Below are 22084 nucleotides of genomic sequence, written 5' to 3' on the forward strand. Positions count from 1 at the left end.
CCTGAAACAGTGAGAGGTGTGGCCTTCCACCTGAAACAGAGAGAGGTGTGGCCATCCACCTGAAACAGTGAGAGGTGTGGCCTTCCACCTGAAACAGAGAGAGGTGTGGCCATCCACCTGAAACAGGGAGAGGTGTGGCCTTCCACCTGAAACAGTGAGAGGTGTGGCCTTCCACCTGAAACAGAGAGAGGTGTGGCCTTCCACCTGAAACAGGGAGAGGTGTGGCCTTCCACCTGAAACAGGGAGAGGTGTGGCCTTCCACCTGAAACAGGGAGAGGTGTGGCCTTCCACCTGAAGCAGGGAGAGGTGTGGCCTTCCACCTGAAACAGGGNGGGTTAGGTTCAGGGTTAGGTTAGGGGTTAGGTTTAGGGGTTAGGTTCAGGGGGTTAGGTTTAGGGGTTAGGTTCAGGGTTAGGTTTGGGGTTAGGTTCAGGGTTAGGTTCAGGGGTTAGGTTTAGGGGTTAGGTTTCAGGGTTAGGTTCAGGGTTAGGTTAGGGGTTAGGTTCAGGGTTAGGGTTAGGGGTTAGGTTAGGGTTAGGTTTAGGGGTTAGGTTCAGGGGTTAGGTTCAGGGGTTAGGTTTAGGGGTTAGGTTTAGGGGTTAGGTTTAGGGGTTAGGTTCAGGGGTTAGGTTCAGGGTTAGGTTCAGGGGTTAGGTTTAGGGTTAGGTTAGGTTTAGGTTTAGGGGTTAGGTTCAGGGGTTAGGTTTAGGGTTAGGTTCAGGGTTAGGTTCAGGGGTTAGGTTTAGGGTTAGGTTAGGGGTTAGGTTCAGGGGTTAGGTTTAGAGGTAGGTTCAGGGGTTAGGTTTAGGGGTTGGTTCAGGGGTTAGGTTTAGGAGTTAGGTTCAGGGTTAGGTTCAGGGTTAGGTTTAGGGGTTAGGGGTTAGGTTCAGGGTTAGGTTCAGGGTTAGGTTTAGGGGTTAGGTTCAGGGTTAGGTTTAGGGGTTAGGTTTAGGGGTTAGGTTTAGGGGTTAGGTTCAGGGGTTAGGTTTAGGAGTTAGGTTCAGGGGTTAGGTTTAGGGGTTAGGTTTAGGGTTAGGTTCAGGGGTTAGGTTCAGGGGTTAGGTTCAGGGTTAGGTTTTAGGGGTTAGGTTAGGGGTTAGGTTTAGGGGTTAGGTTCAGGTTAGGTTTAGGGGTTAGGTTTAGGGTTTAGGTTCAGGGGTAGGTTCAGGGTTAGGTTTAGGGTTAGGTTCAGGGTTACAATTAGGTTAGGGTCAGGGTTAGGTTCAGGGGTTAGGTTGGGGTTAGGTTTAGGGGTAGGTTCAGGGGTTAGGTTCAGGGTTAGGTTTAGGGGTTAGGTTAGGGGTTAGGTTCAGGGTTAGGTTTAGGGGTTAGGTTCAGGGTTAGGTTTAGGGGTTAGGTTTAGGGTTTAGGTTCAGGGATAGGTCAGGGGTTAGGTTCAGGGGTTAGGTATAGGGGTTAGGTTTAGGGTTAGGTTTAGGGGTTAGGTTCAGGGGTTGTAGGTTTAGGAGTTAGGTTTAGGAGTTAGGGTTTAGGGTTAGGGTTAGGTTCAGGGTTAGGTTCAGAGGTTTAGGGGTTAGGTTTATGGGTTAGGTTCAGGGGTAGGTTTAGGAGTATAGGTTCAGGGTTAGGTTCAGGGGTTAGGTTTAGGGGTTAGGTTTAGGGGTTAGGTTCAGGGTTAGGGTAGGGGTTAGGTTTAGGAGTTAGGTTTAGGGGTTAGGTTCAGGGTTAGGTTCAGGGGTTAGGTTTAGGGGTTAGGTTTAGGGGTTAGGTTCAGGGTTAGGTTCAGGGGTTAGGTTCAGGGGTTAGGTTCAGGGGTTAGGGTTTAGGGGTTAGGTTCACGGTTTAGGTTTAGGGGTTAGGTTCAGGGGTTAGGTTTCAGGGGTTAGGTTTAGGGGTTAGGTTTAGGAGTTAGGTTTTAGGGGTTAGGGTTAGGGGTTAGGTTCAGGGGTTAGGTTCAGGGTTTAGGTTTAGGGGTTAGGTTCAGGGGTTAGGTTAGGGGTTAGGTTTAGGGGTTAGGTTCAGGGGTTAGGTTCAGGGTTTAGGTTTAGGAGTTAGGTTCAGGGGTTAGGTTCAGGGGTTAGGTTTAGGGGTTAGGGTTAGGGGTTAGGTTCAGGGTTAGGTTTTAGAGGTTAGGTTCAGGGGTTAGGTTTAGGGGTTAGGTTTAGGGGTTAGGTTCAGGGTTAGGTTCAGGGTTAGGTTTAGGGGTTAGGTTAGGGGTTAGGTTCAGGGTTAGGTTTAGGGGTAAGGTTTAGGGTTTAGGTTCAGGGTTAGGTTCAGGGGTTAGGTTTAGGGGTTAGGTTTAGGGGTTAGGTTTAGGATTAGGTTTAGGGGTTAGGTTCAGGGTTAGGTTTAGGGGTTAGGTTTTAGGGTTTAGGTTCAGGGTTAGGTTCAGGGGTTTAGGGGTTAGGTTTAGGGGTTAGGTCAGGGTTAGGTTTAGGAGTTAGGTTCAGGGTTACAATTAGGGTTATGGGTCAGGCGGGTTAGGGTTACGGTTAGGGTTAGGTTCAGGGTTAGGTTCAGAGGTTTAGGGGTTAGGTTTAGGGGTTAGGTCAGGGGTTAGGTTCAGGGGTTAGGTTTAGGGGTTAGGGGTTAGGGTTAGGTTTAGGGGTTAGGTTCAGGGTTAGGTTTAGGAGTTAGGTTCAGGGTTAGGTTAGGGGTTAGGTTTAGGAGTTAGGTTTAGGGGTTAGGTTCAGGGTTAGGTTCAGGGGTTAGGTTTAGGGGTTAGGTTCAGGGGTTAGGTTCAGGGGTTAGGTTCAGGGGTTAGGTTCAGGGGTTAGGGTTAGGGGTTAGGTTCAGGGGTTAGGTTTAGGGGTTAGGTTCAGGGGTTAGGTTCAGGGGTTAGGTTTAGGGGTTAGGTTTAGGAGTTAGGTTTAGGGGTTTAGGTTCAGGGGTTAGGTTCAGGGGTTAGGTTCAGGGGTTTAGGTTCAGGGGTTAGGTTTATGGGTTAGGTTTAGGGGTTAGGGTTAGGGGTTAGGTTTAGGGGTTAGGTTTAGGGGTTAGGGTTAGGGGTTAGGTTCAGGGGTTAGGTTTAGAGGTTAGGTTCAGGGGTTAGGTTTAGGGTTAGGTTAGGGGTAGGTTAGGGGTTAGGTTCAGGGGTTGGTTCAGGGGTTAGGTTAGGTTCAGGGTTAGGTTAGGGTTGGTTTAGGGTTTAGGTTCAGGGTTAGGTTCAGGGATTTAGGGGTTAGGTTTAGGGGTTAGGTTTAGGAAGTTAGGTTCAGGGTTACAATTAGGGTTATGGGTCAGGCGTTATGTTCAGGGGTTAGGTTTAGGGGTTAGGTTTAGGGTTAGGTTTTAGGGGTTAGGTTCAGGGGTTAGGTTCAGGGTTAGGTTTAGGGGTTAGGTTTAGAGTTTAGGTTCAGGGTTAGGTTTAGTGGTTATGTTCAGGGTTAGGTTTTAGGGGTTAGGTTTAGGGTTTAGGTTCAGGGATAGGTTCAGGGGTTAGGTTCCGGGGTTAGGTATAGGGTTGTTAGGTTTAGGGGTTAGGTTTAGGGGTTAGGTTCAGGGGTTAGGTTTAGGAGTTAGGTTCAGGGGTTAGGTTTAGGAGTTAGGTTCAGGGTTAGGTTCAGGGTTAGGTTCAGGGGTTAGGTTTAGGGTTAGGTTTAGGGGTTAGGTTTAGGGGTTAGGTTCAGGGTTAGGTTTAGGAGTTAGGTTCAGGGTTAGGTTAGGGGTTAGGTTTAGGAGTTAGGTTTAGGGGTTTAGGTTCAGGGTTAGGTTCAGGGGTTAGGTTTAGGGGTTAGGTTTAGGGGTTAGGTTCAGGGGTTAGGTTCAGGGGTTAGGTTCAGGGGTTAGGTTCAGGGGTTAGGGTTAGGGGTTAGGTTCAGGGTTAGGTTCAGGGGTTAGGTTTAGGAGTTAGGTTCAGGGGTTAGGTTCAGGGGTTAGGTTTAGGGGTTAGGGGTTAGGTTCAGGGGTTAGGTTCAGGGGTTAGGTTTAGGTAGTTAGGTTCAGGGGTTAGGTTCAGGGGTTAGGTTTAGGGGTTAGGGTTAGGGGTTAGGTTCAGGGGTTAGGTTTAGAGGTTAGGTTCAGGGGTTAGGTTTAGGGGTTAGGTTTAGGGGTTAGGTTCAGGGGTTAGGTTCAGGGGTTAGGTTCAGGGTTAGGTTTAGGGGTTAGGTTTAGGGGTTAGGTTCAGGGTTAGGTTTAGGGGTAAGGTTTAGGGTTTAGGTTCAGGGGTAGGTTCATGGGTTAGGTTTAGGGGTTAGGTTTAGGGGTTAGGTTTAGGGGTTAGGTTTAGGGGTTAGGTTCAGGGTTAGGTTTAGGGGTTAGGTTTAGGGTTTAGGTTCAGGGTTAGGTTCAGGGGTTTAGGGGTTAGGTTTAGGTGTTAGGTTCAGGGGTTAGGTTTAGGAGTTAGGTTCAGGGTTACAATTAGGGTTATGGGTCAGGCGGGTTAGGGTTAGGGTTAGGGTTAGGTTCAGGGTTAGGTTCAGAGGTTTAGGGGTTAGGTTTAGGGGTTAGGTTCAGGGGTTAGGTTTAGGAGTTAGGTTCAGGTTATGTCAGGGTTAGGTTTAGGGTTAGGTTCAGGGGTTAGGTTCAGGGGTTAGGTTCAGGGGGTTAGGTTCAGGGGTTAGGGTTAGGGGTTAGGTCAGGGGTTAGGTTCAGGGGTTTAGTTTAGGAGTTAGGTTCAGGGGTTAGGTTCAGGGGTTAGGTTTAGGGGTTAGGGGTTAGGTTCAGGGGTTAGGTTCAGGGGTTAGGTTTAGGAGTTAGGTTCAGGGGTTAGGTTCAGGGGTTAGGTTTAGGCGTTAGGGTTAGGGGTTAGGTTCAGGGGTTAGGTTTAGAGGTTAGGTTCAGGGGTTAGGTTTAGGGGTTAGGTTTAGGGGTTAGGTTCAGGGGTTAGGTTCAGGGGTTAGGTTCAGGGTTAGGTTTAGGGGTTAGGTTTAGGGGTTAGGTTCAGGGTTAGGTTTAGGGGTAAGGTTTAGGGTTTAGGTTCAGGGTAGGTTCATGGGTTAGGTTTAGGGGTTAGGTTTAGGGGTTAGGTTTAGGGATTAGGTTTAGGGGTTAGGTTCAGGGTTAGGTTTAGGGGTTAGGTTTAGGGTTTAGGTTCAGGGTTAGGTTCAGGGGTTTAGGGGTTAGGTTTAGGGGTTAGGTTCAGGGGTTAGGTTTAGGAGTTAGGTTCAGGGTTACAATTAGGGTTATGGGTCAGGCGGGTTAGGGTTAGGGTTAGGGTTAGGTTCAGGGTTAGGTTCAGAGGTTTAGGGGTTAGGTTTAGGGGTTAGGTTCAGGGGTTAGGTTTAGGAGTTAGGTTCAGGGTTAGGTTCAGGGTTAGGTTTAGGGGTTAGGTTTAGGGGTTAGGTTTAGGGGTTAGGTTCAGGGTTAGGTTTAGGAGTTAGGTTCAGGGTTAGGTTAGGGGTTAGGTTTAGGAGTTAGGTTTAGGGGTTAGGTTCAGGGTTAGGTTCAGGGGTTAGGTTTAGGGGTTAGGTTCAGGGGTTAGGTTCAGGGGTTAGGTTCAGGGGTTAGGTTCAGGGGTTAGGGTTAGGGGTTAGGTTCAGGGGTTAGGTTTAGGGGTTAGGTTCAGGGGTTAGGTTCAGGGGTTAGGTTTAGGGGTTAGGTTTAGGAGTTAGGTTTAGGGGTTAGGTTCAGGGGTTAGGTTCAGGGGTTAGGTTCAGGGGTTAGGTTCAGGGTTAGGTTTATGGGTTAGGTTTAGGGGTTAGGGTTAGGGGTTAGGTTCAGGGGTTAGGTTTAGGGGTTAGGTTTAGGGGTTAGGGTTAGGGGTTAGGTTCAGGGGTTAGGTTTAGAGGTTAGGTTCAGGGGTTAGGTTTAGGGGTTAGGTTTAGGGGTTAGGTTTAGGGGTTAGGTTCAGGGGTTAGGTTCAGGGGTTAGGTTCAGGGTTAGGTTTAGGGGTTAGGTTTAGGGTTTAGGTTCAGGGTTAGGTTCAGGGATTTAGGGGTTAGGTTTAGGGGTTAGGTTTAGGAGTTAGGCTCAGGGTTACAATTAGGGTTATGGGTCAGGCGTTATGTTCAGGGGTTAGGTTTAGGGGTTAGGTTTAGGGGTTAGGTTTAGGGGTTAGGTTCAGGGGTTAGGTTCAGGGTTAGGTTTAGGGGTTAGGTTTAGAGTTTAGGTTCAGGGTTAGGTTTAGTGGTTAGGTTCAGGGTTAGGTTTAGGGGTTAGGTTTAGGGTTTAGGTTCAGGGATAGGTTCAGGGGTTAGGTTCAGGGGTTAGGTATAGGGGTTAGGTTTAGGGGTTAGGTTTAGGGGTTAGGTTCAGGGGTTAGGTTTAGGAGTTAGGTTCAGGGGTTAGGTTTAGGAGTTAGGTTCAGGGTTAGGTTCAGGGTTAGGTTCAGGGGTTAGGTTTAGGGGTTAGGTTTAGGGGTTAGGTTTAGGGGTTAGGTTCAGGGTTAGGTTTAGGAGTTAGGTTCAGGGTTAGGTTAGGGGTTAGGTTTAGGAGTTAGGTTTAGGGGTTAGGTTCAGGGTTAGGTTCAGGGGTTAGGTTTAGGGGTTAGGTTTAGGGGTTAGGTTCAGGGGTTAGGTTCAGGGGTTAGGTTCAGGGTTAGGTTCAGGGGTTAGGGTTAGGGGTTAGGTTCAGGGGTTAGGTTCAGGGGTTAGGTTTAGGAGTTAGGTTCAGGGGTTAGGTTCAGGGTTAGGTTTAGGGTTAGGGGTTAGGTTCAGGGGTTAGGTTCAGGGGTTAGGTTTAGGAGTTAGGTTCAGGGGTTAGGTTCAGGGGTTAGGTTTAGGGGTTAGGTTAGGGGTTAGGTTCAGGGGTTAGGTTTAGAGGTTAGGTTCAGGGGTTAGGTTTAGGGGTTAGGTTTAGGGTTAGGTTTAGGGGTTAGGTTTAGGGGTTAGGTTTAGGGGTTAGGTTCAGGGTTAGCTTTAGGGGTAAGGTTTAGGGTTTAGGTTCAGGGGTAGGTTCATGGGTTTAGGTTTAGGGGTTAGGTTTAGGGGTTAGGTTTAGGGGTTAGGTTTAGGGGTTAGGTTCAGGGTTAGGTTTAGGGGTTAGGTTTAGGGTTTAGGTTCAGGTTAGGTTCAGGGGTTTAGGGGTTAGGTTTAGGGTTAGGTTCAGGGGTTAGGTTTAGGAGTTAGGTTCAGGGTTACAATTAGGGTTATGGGTCAGGCGGGTTAGGGTTAGGGTTAGGGTTAGGTTCAGGGTTAGGTTCAGAGGTTTAGGGGTTAGGTTTAGGGGTTAGGTTCAGGGGGTTAGGTTTAGGAGTTAGGTTCAGGGTTATGTTCAGGGTTAGGTTTAGGGGTTAGGTTTAGGGGTTAGGTTTAGGGGTTAGGTTCAGGGTTCAGGGTTAGGTTTAGGAGTTAGGTTCAGGGTTAGGTTAGGGGTTAGGTTTAGGAGTTAGGTTCAGGGGTTAGGTTTAGGGGTTAGGTTCAGGGTTAGGTTTAGGGGTTAGGTTCAGGGTTAGGTTCAGGGGTTAGGTTTAGGGGTTAGGTTCAGGGGTTAGGTTCAGGGGTTAGGTTCAGGGGTTAGGTTCAGGGGTTAGGGTTAGGGGTTAGGTTCAGGGTTAGGTTTAGGGGTTAGGTTCAGGGGTTAGGTTCAGGGGTTAGGTTTAGGGGTTAGGTTTAGGAGTTAGGTTTAGGGGTTAGGTTCAGGGGTTAGGTTCAGGGGTTAGGTTCAGGGGTTAAGTTTAGGTGTTAGGTTTAGGGGTTAGGGTTAGGGGTTAGGTTCAGGGGTTAGGTTTAGAGGTTAGGTTCAGGGGTTAGGTTCAGGGGTTAGGTTTAGGGGTTAGGGTTAGGGGTTAGGTTCAGGGGTTAGGTTTAGAGGTTAGGTTCAGGGGTTAGGTTTAGGGGTTAGGTTTAGGGGTTAGGTTCAGGGGTTAGGTTCAGGGGTTAGGTTCAGGGTTAGGTTAAGGGGTTAGGTTTAGGGGTTAGGTTCAGGGTTAGGTTTAGGGGTTAGGTTTAGGGTTTAGGTTCAGGGTTAGGTTCAGGGATTTAGGGGTTAGGTTTAGGGGTTAGGTTTAGGAGTTAGGTTCAGGGTTACAATTAGGGTTATGGGTCAGGCGTTATGTTCAGGGGTTAGGTTTAGGGGTTATGTTCAGGGTTAGGTTCAGGGGTTAGGTTTAGGGGTTAGGTTTAGGGGTTAGGTTTAGGGGTTAGGTTCAGGGTTAGGTTTAGGAGTTAGGTTCAGGGTTAGGTTAGGGGTTAGGTTTAGGAGTTAGGTTTAGGGGTTAGGTTCAGGGTTAGGTTCAGGGGTTAGGTTTAGGGGTTAGGTTTAGGGGTTAGGTTCAGGGGTTAGGTTCAGGGGTTAGGTTCAGGGGTTAGGTTCAGGGGTTAGGGTTAGGGGTTAGGTTCAGGGATTAGGTTTAGGGGTTAGGTTCAGGGGTTAGGTTCAGGGGTTAGGTTTAGGGGTTAGGTTTAGGAGTTAGGTTTAGGGGTAGGTTCAGGGGTTAGGTTCAGGGGTTAGGTTCAGGGGTTAGGTTCAGGGGTTAAGTTTAGGGGTTAGGTTTAGGGGTTAGGGTTAGGGGTTAGGTTCAGGGGTTAGGTTTAGAGGTTAGGTTCAGGGGTTAGGTTTAGGGGTTAGGTTTAGGGGTTAGGTTTAGGGGTTAGGTTCAGGGGTTAGGTTCAGGGGTTAGGTTCAGGGTTAGGTTTAGGGGTTAGGTTTAGGGGTTAGGTTCAGGGTTAGGTTTAGGGGTAAGGTTTAGGGTTTAGGTTCAGGGTTAGGTTCAGGGGTTTAGGGGTTAGGCTTAGGGGTTAGGTTCAGGGGTTAGGTTTAGGAGTTAGGTTCAGGGTTAGGTTCAGGGGTTAGGTTTAGGGGTTAGGGGTTAGGTTCAGGGGTTAGGTTCAGGGGTTAGGTTTAGAGGTTAGGGTTAGGGGTTAGGTTCAGGGGTTAGGTTCAGGGGTTAGGTTTAGGGGTTAGGTTCAGGGTTATGGGTCAGGGTTATGGTCAGGCGTTAGGTTTAGGGGTTAGGTTCAGGGTTATGGGTCAGGAGTTAGGGTTAGGGGTTATGTTCAGGGTTAGGTTTAGGGGTTAGGTTTAGGGGTTAGGTTTAGGAGTTAGGTTTAGGAGTTAGGTTTAGGGGTTAGGTTCAGGGGTTAGGTTTAGGGGTTAGGTTCAGGGGTTAGGTTTAGAGGTTAGGGTTAGGGGTTAGGTTTAGGGGTTAGGTTCAGGGTTATGGGTCAGGCATTAGGGTTAGGGGTTAGGTTCAGGGTTATGGGTCAGCCGTTAGGGTTAGGGGTTAGGTTCAGGGTTATGGGTCAGGCGTTAGGGTTAGGGGTTAGGTTCAGGGTTATGGGTCAGGCGTTAGGGTTAGAGGTTAGGTTCAGGGTTATGGTCAGGCGTTAGGTTTAGGGGTTAGGTTCAGGGTTATGGGTCAGGCGTTAGGGTTAGGGGTTAGGTTCAGGGTTATGGGTCAGGCGTTAGGGGTTAGGTACAGGGTTATGGGTCAGGAATTAGGGTTAGAGGTTAGGTTAGGGTTAGGGTTAGGGTTAGGGGTTAGGTTCAGGGTTATGGGTCAGCCGTTAGGGTTAGGGGTTAGGTTCAGGGTTATGGGTCAGGCGTTAGGGTTAGGGGTTAGGTTCAGGGTTATGGGTCAGGCGTTAGGGTTAGAGGTTAGGTTCAGGGTTATGGTCAGGCGTTAGGGTTAGGGGTTAGGTTCAGGGTTATGGGTCAGGCATTACGGTTAGGGGTTAGGTTCAGGGTTATGGGTCAGGCGTTAGGGGTTAGGTACAGGGTTATGGGTCAGGAATTAGGGTTAGAGGTTAGGTTCAGGGTAATGGGTCAGGCGTTAGGGTTATGGGTTAGGTTCAGGGTTATGGGTCAGGCGTTAGGTTTAGGGGTTAGGTTCAGGGTTATGGGTCAGGCGTTAGGTTTAGGGGTTAGGTTCAGGGTTACAATTAGGGCTATGGGTTAGGAGTTAGGTTTAATGTAGGGTTAGGGTTAGGTTAGGTTAGGGGTTAGAGAAAATTTGATTTTTTATGTTTAGTCCTCACAAGGATAGTAAAACAAACATGTGTGTATTTCTTCATCTTCGATCTCTGTGTGTGATGCTGTTTGTTTAGGGAAATCATTCATAGAGCTGTGTGTGTTGAGGTGAGAGTGTCCGCAGTCCAATATCGCAACGTAAATACTAGATATGGCATGCATACACACACACACACACACACACACACACACACACACACACACACACACACACACACACACACACACAGACCGAAGACGAAGAAACACCATACCAGAAATGAGAAACAAAATAAAATGTGAACGAGGGATATAGTACTGCTCTGAGAAAGAGGAGAGGAGAGAGGAGAGGAAATAAGAGAGGAAAGAGGAGAGGAGAGGAAAGAGGAGAGGAAAGAGGAGAGGAAAGAGGACAGGAAAGAGGAGAGGAAAGAGGACAGGAAAGAGGAGAGGAAAGAGGAGAGGAAAGGAAAGGAAAGAAGAGAGGAAAAAGGAGAGAGGAGAGGAAGAAGAGAGGAAAGAGAGGAGAGGAGAGGATAGAGGAGAGGAAAGAGGAGAGAGGAGAGGAAAGGAAAGAAAAGAGGAAAGAGGAGAGAGGAGAGGAAAGAAGAGAGGAAAGAGGAGAGGAAAGGAAAGAAGAGAGGAAAGAGGAGAGAGGAGAGGAAAGAAGAGAGGAAAGAGGAAAGGAAAGAGGAGAGGAAAGGAAAGAAGAGAGGAAAGAGGAGAGAGGAAAGAAGAGAGGAAAGGGAAAGGAAAGAGGAGAGAGGAGAGGAAAGGAAAGAGGAGAGGAAAGAGGAGAGAGGAGAGAGGAGAGGAAAGAAGAGAGGAAAGGAAAGAAGAGAGGAAAGAGGAGAGGAAAGAGGAGAGAGGAGAGGAAAGAAGAGAGGAAAGGAAAGAAGAGAGGAAAGAGGAGAGGAAAAGAGGAGAGGAAAGAGGAGAGAGGAGAGGAAAGGAAAGAAGAGAGGAAAGAGGAGAGGAAAGGAAAGAGGAGAGGAGAGGAAAGAGGAGAGAGGAGAGGAAAGAGGAGAGGAACGGAAAGAGGAGAGGATAGAGGAGAGGAAGGGAAAGAAGAGAGGAGAGAGGAGAGGAAAGAGGAGAGAGGAGAGGAAAGAGAAGAGAGGAGAGGAAAGAGGAGAGGAAAGGAAAGAAGAGAGAGGAGAGGGGAGAGAAAGAAGAGAGGAAAGAGGAGAGGAAAGAGGAGAGGAAAGAAATGAGAAAATAAGAGAGGAAAGGAAAGAAGAGAGGAAAGAGGAGAGAGGAGAGGAAAGAGGAGAGGAAATAAGAGGGGAAAGGAAAGAAGAGAGGAAAGAGGAGAGAGGAGAGGAAAGAGGCGAGGAAAGAAGAGAGGAAAGAGGAGAGGAAAGAGGAGAGAAGAGAGGAGAGAAGAGAGGAAAGAGGAGAGGAAAGAGGAGAGAAGAGAGGAAAGAGGGGAGGAAAGAAGAGAGGAGAGAGGAATAGGAAAGGAAAGAAGAAAGGAAAAATGAGAGGAAAGAGGAAAGAGGAGAGGAAAGAAGAGAGCAAAGAGGAGAGGAAAGGAAAGAGGAGATGAGAGGAAAGGAAAGAAGAGAGGAAAGAAGAGAGCAAAGAGGAGAGGAAAGGAAAGAGGAGAGGAAAGGGGAGAGGAAAGAAGAGAGGAGAGGAAAGAGGAGAGGAAAGGAAAGAGGAGAGGAGAGGAAAGAGAGGAAAGGAGAGAGGAAAGAGGAGAGGAAAGGAAAAAGGAGACGAAAGAGGAGACGAAAGAGGAGAGGAAAGGAAAGAAGAGAGGAAAGAGGAGAGAGGAGAGGAAAGAAGAGAGGAAAGAGGAAAGGAAAGAGGAGAGGAAAGAGGAGAGAGGAGAGGAAAGAAGAGAGGAAAGGAAAGAAGAGAGGAAAGAGGAGAGCAAAGAGGAGAGAGGAGAGGAAAGAAGAGAGGAAAGGAAAGAAGAGAGGAAAGAGGAGAGAGGAGAGGAAAGAAGAGAGGAAAGAGGAGAGGAAAGAGGAGAGAGGTGAGGAAAGAGGAGAGGAAAGAGGAGAGGAAAGAGGAGAGAGGAAAGAAGAGAGGAAAGAGGAGAGGAAAGAAGAGAGGAAAGGAAAGAAGAGAGGAAAGGAAAGAAGAGAAGAAAGAGGAGAGGAAAGAGGAGAGAGGAGAGGAAAGAGGAGAGGAAAGAGGAGAGGAAAGGAAAGAGGAGAGGAGAGGAAAGAGGAGAGAGGAGAGGAAAGAGGAGAGGAACGGAAAGAGGAGAGGAAAGAGGAGAGGAAGGGAAAGAAGAGAGGAAAGAGGAGAGGAAAGAAATGAGAAATAAGAGAGGAAAGGAAAGAAGAGAGGAAAGAGGAGAGGAAAGAGGAGAGGAAATAAGAGGGGAAAGGAAAGAAGAGAGGAAGAGGAGAGAGGAGAGGAAAGAGGAGAGGAAAGAAGAGAGGAAAGAGGAGAGGAAAGAGGAGAGAAGAGAGGAAAGAGGAGAGAGGAGAGGAAAGAGGAGAGAAGAGAGGAAAGAGGAGAGGAAAGAGGAGAGAAGAGAGGAAAGAGGAGAGGAAAGAAGAGAGGAGAGGAAAGAGGAATAGGAAAGGAAAGAAGAAAGGAAAAAGGAGAGGAAAGAGGAGAGGAAAGGAAAGAGGAGAGGAGAGGAGAGGAAAGGAAAGAAGAGAGGAAAGGAAAGAAGAGAGGAAAAAGGAGAGGAAAGAGGAGAGGAAAGGAAAGAGGAGAGGAGAGGAAAGGAAAGAGGAGAGGAAAGGAGAGAGGAGAGGAAAGAGGAGAGGAAAGGAAAGAGGAGAGGAGAGGAAAGAGGAGAGGAAAGGAGAGAGGAAAGAGGAGAGGAGACGAAAGAGGAGACGAAAGAGGAGAGGAAATAGGAAAGAAGAGAGGAAAGAGGAGAGGAAAGAGGAAAGAAAAGAGGAAAGAGGAGAGAGGAGAGGAAAGAGGAGAGGAAAGGGGAGAGAGGAGAGGAAAGAGGAGAGGAAAGAGGAGATGAAAGAGGAGGCGGAAAGAGGAGGAGGAAAGAGGAGAGGAAAGAAGAGAGGAAAGAAGAGAGGAAAGAGGAGAGGAAATAAGAGAAGAAATAAGAGAGGACAGAGGAGAGGAAAGGAAAGAAGAGAGGAAAGAGGAGAGGAAAGGAAAGAAGAGAGGAAAGAGGAGAGGAAAGGAAAGAAGAGAGGAAAGAGGAGAGGAAAGAGGAAAGGAAAGAGGAGAGGGAAGAGGAAAGGAAAGTATAGAGGAAAGAAGAGAGGAAAGAGGAGAGGAAAGAGGAGAGGAAAGAGCAGAGGGAAGGAAAGAGGAGAGGAAAGTAGAGAGGAAAGAGGAGAGAAGAGGAAAGGAAAGAGGAAAGGAAAGAAGAGAGGAAAGACGAAAGGAAAGTAGAGAGGAAAGAGGAAAGGAAAAAAGAGAGGAAATAAGAAGATCCAGTTGGACAGTTTATCTGAGTGAGAGGTATGAGAAGCCCACTCATATTGAGAGAGGCTGTGGAATACTAACATAGAAGACTACTTATATTGACTCTATTTTACACAATAATTTATAAAGTCTACTAACATTATGAATTAGGAGAAGAATTGGGTAGTAAAACACAATAAATGGTCAACAGTCAGTGTTCAGCCTATAAACCTCATAATCCAGATGTCCATTAATCCAGATGTCCACTAAGGGCAGTAGTTATTCACCTTGTCTCCAGATGTCCCCGTCCAGCATCACTACTCTGGATGGTTCTGACTTAGAATACGTAGACAACTACAAATATCTTGGTGTCTGGTTAGACTGTAAACTCTCCTTCCAGACCCACATCAAACATCTCCAATCCAAAATTAAATCTAGAATCGGCAAGGCCTCCTTCACTCATGCTGCCAAACTTACCCCTGTAAAACTGACTATCCTACCGATTCTTGACATCGGCGATGTCATCTATAAAATAGCCTCCAACACTCTACTCAACAAATTGGATACAGTCTATCACAGTGCCATCCATTTGTCACCAAAGCCCCATACACTACCCACCATTGCGACCTGTACACTCTCGTTGGCTGGCCCTCGCTTCATACTCGTCGCCAAACCCACTGGCTCCATGTCATCTACAAGACCCTGCTAGGTAAAGTCCCCCCTTATCTTAGCTCGCTGGTCACCATAGCAGCACCCACCTGTAGCACATGTTCCAGCAGGTATATCACTCTGGTCACCCCCAAAACCAATTCTTTCTTTTGGCCGCCTCTCCTTCCAGTTCTCTTCCAGTTCTCTGCTGCCAGTGACTGGAACGAACTACAAAAATCTCTGAAACTGTTAACACTTATCTCCCTCACTAGCTTTAAGCACCAACTGTCAGAGCAGCTCACAGATTACTGCACCTGTACATAGCCCATCTATAATTTAGCCCAAACAACTACCTCTTTCTCTACTGTATGTATTTATTTATTTTGCTCCTTTGCACCCCATTATTTCCATCTCAACTTTGCACATTCTTCCACTGCAAATCAACCATTCCAGTGTTTTACTTGCTATATTGTATTTACTTTGCCACCATGGCCTTTTTTGCCTTTACCTCCCTTCTCACCTCATTTGCTCACATTGTATATAGACTTGTTTATACTGTATTATTGACTGTATGTTTGTTTTACTCCATGTGTAACTCTGTGTCGTTGTATCTGTCGAACTGCTTTGCTTTATCATGGCCAGGTCGCAATTGTACATGAGAACTTGTTCTCAACTTGCCTACCTGGTGAAATATATATATATATATATATACACTGCTCAAAAAAATAAAGGGAACACTAAAATAACACATCCTAGATCTGAATGAAAGAATTCTTATTAAATACTTTTTTCTTTACATAGTTGAATGTGCTGACAACAAAATCACACAAAAATGATCAATGGAAATCAAATTTATCAACCCATGGAGGTCTGGATTTGGAGTCACACTCAAAATTAAAGTGGAAAACCACACTACAGGCTGATCCAACTTTGATGTAATGTCCTTAAAACAAGTCAAAATGAGGCTCAGTAGTGTGTGTGGCCTCCACGTGCCTGTAAGACCTCCCTACAACGCCTGGGCATGCTCCTGATGAGGTGGCGGCTGGTCTCCTGAGGGATCTCCTCCCAGACCTGGATTAAAGCATCTGCCAACTCCTGGACAGTCTGTGGTGCAACGTGGCGTTGGTGGATGGAGCGAGACATGATGTCCCAGATGTGCTCAATTGGATTCAGGTCTGGGGAACGGACGGGCCAGTCCATAGCATCAATGCCTTCCTCTTGCAGGAACTGCTGACACACTCCAGTCCAACGAGGTCTAGCATTGTCTTGCATTAGGAGGAACCCAGGGCCAACCGCACCAGCATATGGTCTCACAAGGGGTCTGAGGATCTCATCTCGGTACCTAATGGCAGTCAGGCTACCTCTGGCAAGCACATGGAGGGCTGTGCGGCCCCCAAAGAAATGCCATCACACACCATGACTGACCCACCGCCAAACTGGTCATGCTGGAGGATGTTGCAGGCAGCAGAACGTTCTCAACGGCGTCTCCAGACTCTGTCACGTCTGTCACGTGCTCAGTGTGAACCTGCTTTCATCTGTGAAGAGCACATGGCGCCAGTGGCGAATTTGCCAATCTTGGTGTTCTCTGGCAAATTAAAAACGTCCTGCACAGTGTTGGGCTGTAAGCACAACCCCCACCTGTGGACGTCGGGCCCTCATGGAGTCTGTTTCTGACCGTTTGAGCAGACACATGCACATTTGTGGCCTGCTGGAGGTCATTTTGCAGGGCTCTGGCAGTGCTCCTCCTGCTCCTCCTTGCACAAAGGCGGAGGTAGCGGTCCTGCTGCTGGGTTGTTCCCCTCCTACGGCCTCCTCCACTTCTCCTGATGTACTGGCCTGTCTCCTGGTAGCGCCTCCATGCTCTGGACACTACGCTGACAGACACAGCAAACCTTCTTGCCACAGCTCGCATTGATGTGCCATCCTGGATGAGCTGCACTACCTGAGCCACCTGTGTGGGTTGTAGACTCCGTCTCATGCTACCACTAGAGTGAAAGCACCGCCAGCATTCAAAAGTGACCAAAACATCAGCCAGGAAGCATAGGAACTGAGAAGTGGTCGGTGGTCACCACCTGCAGAACCACTCCTTTATTGGGGGTGTCTTTCTAATTGCCTATAATTTCCACCTGTTGTCTATTCCATTTGCACAACAGCATGTGCAATTTATTGTCAATCAGCGTTGCTTCCTAAGTGGACAGTTTGATTTCACAGAAGTGTGATTGATTTGGAGTTACATTGTGTTGGTTAAGTGTTCCCTTTATTTTTTTGAGCAGTGTATATTTAAATCTCTCCTCCTCCTCTCTCTCTGTCTGTCTCTCAATTCAATTCAAGGGGCTTTATTGACATGGGAAACATATCTTTACATTGCCAAAGCAAGTGGAGTAATATACAACAGTGAAATCAACAATATAAAACCAACAGTAAACACTCACAGAAGTTTCAAAGGAATAGACACTTCATAAATATGGGTATTATTTACAATGGTGTTTGTTCTTCACTGGTTGACCTTTTCTTGTGGCAACAGGTCACACATCTTACTGCTGTGATGTCACACTGTGGTATTTCACCCAGTAGATATGGGAGTTTATCAAAATTGGGTTTGTTTTCAAATTCTTTGTGGGTCTGTGTAATCTGAGGGAAATCTCTCTCTCTCTTTGTCACTCACTCACACACACACACACACACACACACACACACACACACACACACACACACACACACACACACACACACACACACACACACACACACACACACACACACACACACACACACACACACACACACACACAACACACACACACACACACACACAGCAAGAGTCAATGGATCAACACTTGAACTATGCTGCTCTCTACTGGCCAATGTGTGACATATTATAATCAGGATATTTATGGCGCTTCAGTTGTGTTCGATAGACAGACACAAAGAAATACAACACATAGAAAATGAACACAGAATGCTAGTTCATTGCAGAACCCTAGTCACACCCTGGCCTAACCAAAATAGAGAATAAAAGCCTCTCTATGGCCAGGACTCCAAGCGTTAAAGACACATACCCCCCCCCACACACACAATTAAAACCAAATTCCAGGGAACATTAAATCCCATTTCAGCTATCAATGTTGCAGTCATTTCTGTCAAATCAATCTGTGGCTGAGAACCACTTCTGTAGTTAAAAATTATGCAACACAGTAAACATCAGTAAACATCAGTAAACATCAGTAAACGTCAGTAAACATCAGTAAACGTCAGTAACATCAGTAAACATCAGTAAACATCAGTAAACGTCAGTAAACGTCAGTAAACATCAGTAAACGTCAGTAAACGTCAGTAAACATCAGTAAACGTCAGTAAACATCAGTAAACGTCAGTAAACGTCAGTAAACGTCAGTAAACGTCAGTAAACATCAGTAAACGTCAGTAAACGTCAGTAAACGTCAGTAAACGTGAGTAAACGTCAGTAAACGTCAGTAAACATCAGTAAACGTCTGTGAACGTCAGTAAACGTCAGTAAACGTCAGTAAACGTCAGTAAACATCAGTAAACATCAGTAAACATCAGTAAACGTCAGTAAACGTCAGTAAACGTCAGTAAACTTCAGTAAACGTCAGTAAACGTCAGTAAACGTCTGTGAACGTCAGTGAACGTCAGTGAACGTCAGTGAACGTCAGTAAACGTCAGTAAACGTCAGTAAACGTCAGTAAACGTCAGTAAACATCAGTAAACATCAGTAAACGTCAGTAAACGTCAGTAAACATCAGTAAACATCAGTAAACGTCAGTAAACGTCAGTAAACGTCAGTAAACGTCAGTAAACATCAGTAAACATCAGTAAACGGCAGTAAACATCAGTAAACATCAGTAAACGTCAGTAAACATCAGTAAACATCGGTAAACATCAGTAAACGTCAGCAAACGTCAGTAAACATCAGTAAACGTCAGTAAACGTCAGTAAACGTCAGTAAACATCAGTAAACATCAGTAAACGGCAGTAAACGGCAGTAAACGGCAGTAAACATCAGTAAACATCGGTAACATCGGTAAACATCGGTAAACGTCAGTAAACGTCAGTAAACGTCAGTAAACATCAGTAAACATCGGTAAACATCGGTAAACATCAGTAAACATCAGTAAACGTCAGTAAACATCAGTAAACGTCAGTAAACATCAGTAAACATCAGTAAACATCAGTAAACATCGGTAAACATCGGTAAACATCAGTAAACATCAGTAAACGTCAGTAAACATCAGTAAACATCAGTAAACATCAGTAAACGTCAGTAAACATCAGTAAACATCGGTAAACATCAGTAAACGTCAGTAAACGTCAGTAAACATCAGTAAACATCAGTAAACGTCAGTAAACGTCAGTAAACATCAGTAAACATCAGTAAACGGCAGTAAACATCAGTAAACATCAGTAAACGGCAGTAAACATCAGTAAACATCAGTAAACGTCAGTAAACATCAGTAAACATCGGTAAACATCGGTAAACATCAGTAAACATCAGTAAACGTCAGTAAACGTCAGTAAACATCAGTAAACGTCAGTAAACGTCAGTAAACATCAGTAAACATCAGTAAACGGCAGTAAACGGCAGTAAACATCAGTAAACATCAGTAAACATCGGTAAACATCGGTAAACATCAGTAAACATCAGTAAACGTCAGTAAACATCAGTAAACGTCAGTAAACATCAGTAAACGTCAGTAAACATCAGTAAACATCAGTAAACGTCAGTAAACATCGGTAACATCGGTAAACATCAGTAAACATCAGTAAACGTCAGTAAACATCAGTAAACATCAGTAAACATCAGTAAACGTCAGTAAACATCAGTAAACATCAGTAAACGCCAGTAAACGGCAGTAAACATCAGTAAACATCAGTAAACATCAGTAAACATCAGTAAACATCAGTAAACGTCAGTAAACATCAGTAAACATCAGTAAACATCAGTAAACACCAGTAAACATCAGTAAACATCAGTAAACATCAGTAAACGTCAGTAAACGGCAGTAAACATCAGTAAACATCAGTAAACATCAGTAAACATCAGTAAACGTCAGTAAACGTCAGTAAACGTCAGTAAACGTCAGTAAACGTCAGTAAACATCAGTCGCTAGTTTATTAAAAAATATTATGCTCCAAACTTTATTTCTAATTTATTTCTAAAACTTTATTTCTACCTTCCCAAAATACCTCCTATTTTGTGACAACTGCGTCCTCTTCTTCAGTGTTGAATTAAACTATTATGTTGTCATTTAGCTGAACAACACCACAGTAGTCAACCTACATTTTAAGAGACAGGTCAAGGATCATATCACCTCCACCTTACCGGTCACCCTAGACCCACTTCAGTTTGCTGCCCCAACAGGTCCACAGACAATGCAATCGCCATCACACTGCCCATCTGGACAAGAGGAATACCTATGTAAGAATGCTGTTCATTAACAACATCTCAGCATTCAACACCATAGTACCCTCCAAACTCGACATTAAACTGGAGGCCATGGGCCTCAACCCCACGATGAGCAATTGGGTCCTGAACTTTGACAGGCCGCCCCCAGGTGGTGAAGGTAGGAAACAACATCTCCACCTCGCTGACCCTTAACACTGGGGCCCCACAAGAGTGTGTGCTCAGCCCCCTCCTGTACTCCCTGTTCACCCACAACTGCATTGCCTCCAACTCAATCATCAAGTTTGCAGACGACAACAGTAGCCTGATTACCAACAACAACGAGACGGCCTACAGGGAGAAGGTGAAGGCAATCGGAGTGTGGTGTCAGGAAAACAACCTCTTACTCAACGTCAACAAAACATAGGAGATGATCGTGGACTTCAGGAAACAGCAGAGGGAGCACCCCCCTATCCACATCGACGGGACAGTAGTGGAGAAGGTGGAAAGTTAAGTTCCTCAGCGTACACAACGACAAACTGAAATGTTCCTCCCACACAGACAGTCAAAGACCTCAGGAGGCTGAAGAAATTTGGCTTTGAGGAACTTCTAAAGATGCACAATCGAGAGCATCCTGGCGGGCTGTATCACCACCTGGTACGGCAACTGCACCGCCCTCAACCGTAAGGCTCTCCAGAGGGTAGTGAGGTCTGCACAACGCATCACCGGGGGCAAACTACCTGCCCTCCAGGACACCTACACCACCCGATGTTACAGGAAGGCCATAAAGATCATCAAGGACATCAACCACCCGAGCCACTGCCTGTTCACCCCGCTATCATCCAGAAGGAGATGTCAGTACAGGTGCATCAAAGCTGGGACCGAGAGACTGAAAAACAGCTTCTATCTCAAGGCCATCAGACTGTTAAACAGCCACCACTAACATTGAGTGGCTGCTGCCAACACACTGACTCAACTCCAGCCACTTTAATAATGGGAATTGATGGGAAATGATGTAATCACTAACTCAGAGAGGGTGTTGCCTACATTGAGACCCAATCACTGGCCTCTTTAATAAGTGGATCAGTAGTCACTTTAAATAATGCCACTTTAAATAATGCCACTTTAAATAATGCCACTTTAAATAATGCCACTTAAATAATGCCACTTTAAATAATGTCACTTTAAATAATGCCACTTTAAATAATGCCACTTTAAATAATGCCACTTACATAATGCCACTTAAATAATGCCACTTAAATAATGCCACTTTAAATAATGCCACTTTAAATAATGCCACTTAAATAATGCCACTTTAAATAATCTTACATTACTCATCTTATATATATATACTATATGTTACAACATTATTGCACCTTGCCTATGACGCTCGCATATTCTCATTAACCCCTTTTAGATGTGTGTGTATTAGGTAGTTGTTGGGGAATTGTTAGATTACTTGTTAGATATTACTGCAGTGATGTCGGAACTAGAAGCACAAGCATTTCGCTACACTCACATTAACATCTGCTAACCATGTGACCAATAACATCTGCTAACCAGGTGACCAATAACATCTGCTAACCATGTGACCATTAACATCTGCTAACCATGTGACCAATAACATCTGCTAACCATGTGACCATTAACATCTGCTAACCATGTGACCAATAACATCTGCTAACCAGGTGACCAATAACATCTGCTAACCATGTGACCATTAACATCTGCTAACCATGTGACCAATAACATCTGCTAACCATGTGACCAATAACATCTGCTAACCATGTGACCAATAACATCTGCTAACCATGTGAACAATAACATCTGCTAACCATGTGACCAATAACATCTGCTAACCATGTGACCAATAACATCTGTTAACCAGGTGTATGTGACCATTAACATCTGCTAACCATGTAACCAATAACATCTGTTAACCATGTGTATGTGACCAATAACATCTGCTAACCTGGTGTATGTGACCATTAACATCTGCTAACCATGTAACCAATAACGTCTGTTAACCATGTGACCAATAACATCTGTTAACCATGTGTATGTGACCAATAACATCTGCTAACCATGTGAACAATAACATCTGCTAACCAGGTGTATGTGACCAATAACATCTGCTAACCATGTGTATGTGACCAATAACATCTGCTAATCATGTGATCATTAACATCTGCTAACCATGTATAACATTTGATTTGAAAAACAGGAAGTAGCAAACAGTAGATAAACACGAGGGTTTCACTTCTGTATCATGCATGAATGCACACACAATTTGGGAAGTGCTAGAACAGGAAAAGACTCTGAGGCTACTATAAGGATAGCCCATTCATGTGTTATAGACACCCTGACACTCGTTCTGAACTTTAACACGCATCACTTGCAGTACAGTTTTGGAAACATAAGGCATCTTTCATATCAGCTAGAAATAATGATATATATATTTTTTAAAAGGTTAAATAAATACATTTGTGTACCGAGTTGCGCAGCGGTCTAAGGCATTTGCAAGGCAGGTGGGTTCGGTCCCGGTCTGTATCACAACCGGCTGCGATCGGGAGTCCCATAGAGCGGAGTACAATTGGCCCAGCGGCGTAAGGTTAGGGGAGGATTTGGCCAGGTACTTTTTAAAAAACTTTATTTAACAAGGCAAGTCAGTTAAAGAACAAATTCTTATTTACAAATGACCGACTAGGAACAGTGGGTTAACTGCCTGTTCAGGGGCAGAACGACAGATTCTTACCTTGACAGCTTGGGGGATTTAATCTTGCAACCTTTCGGGGTTACAAGTCCAACGCTCTAACCACTGCTGGGGGGGGGGGGGGGGGGGGGTCCGTGGTAGGCAGTCATTGTCAAATAAGAATTTGTTCTTATTAACTGACTACACAT

The sequence above is a fragment of the Oncorhynchus kisutch genome, linkage group LG9 (assembly GCF_002021735.2).
Source record: "Oncorhynchus kisutch isolate 150728-3 linkage group LG9, Okis_V2, whole genome shotgun sequence".
NCBI classification, from domain to species: Eukaryota; Metazoa; Chordata; class Actinopteri; order Salmoniformes; family Salmonidae; genus Oncorhynchus; species Oncorhynchus kisutch.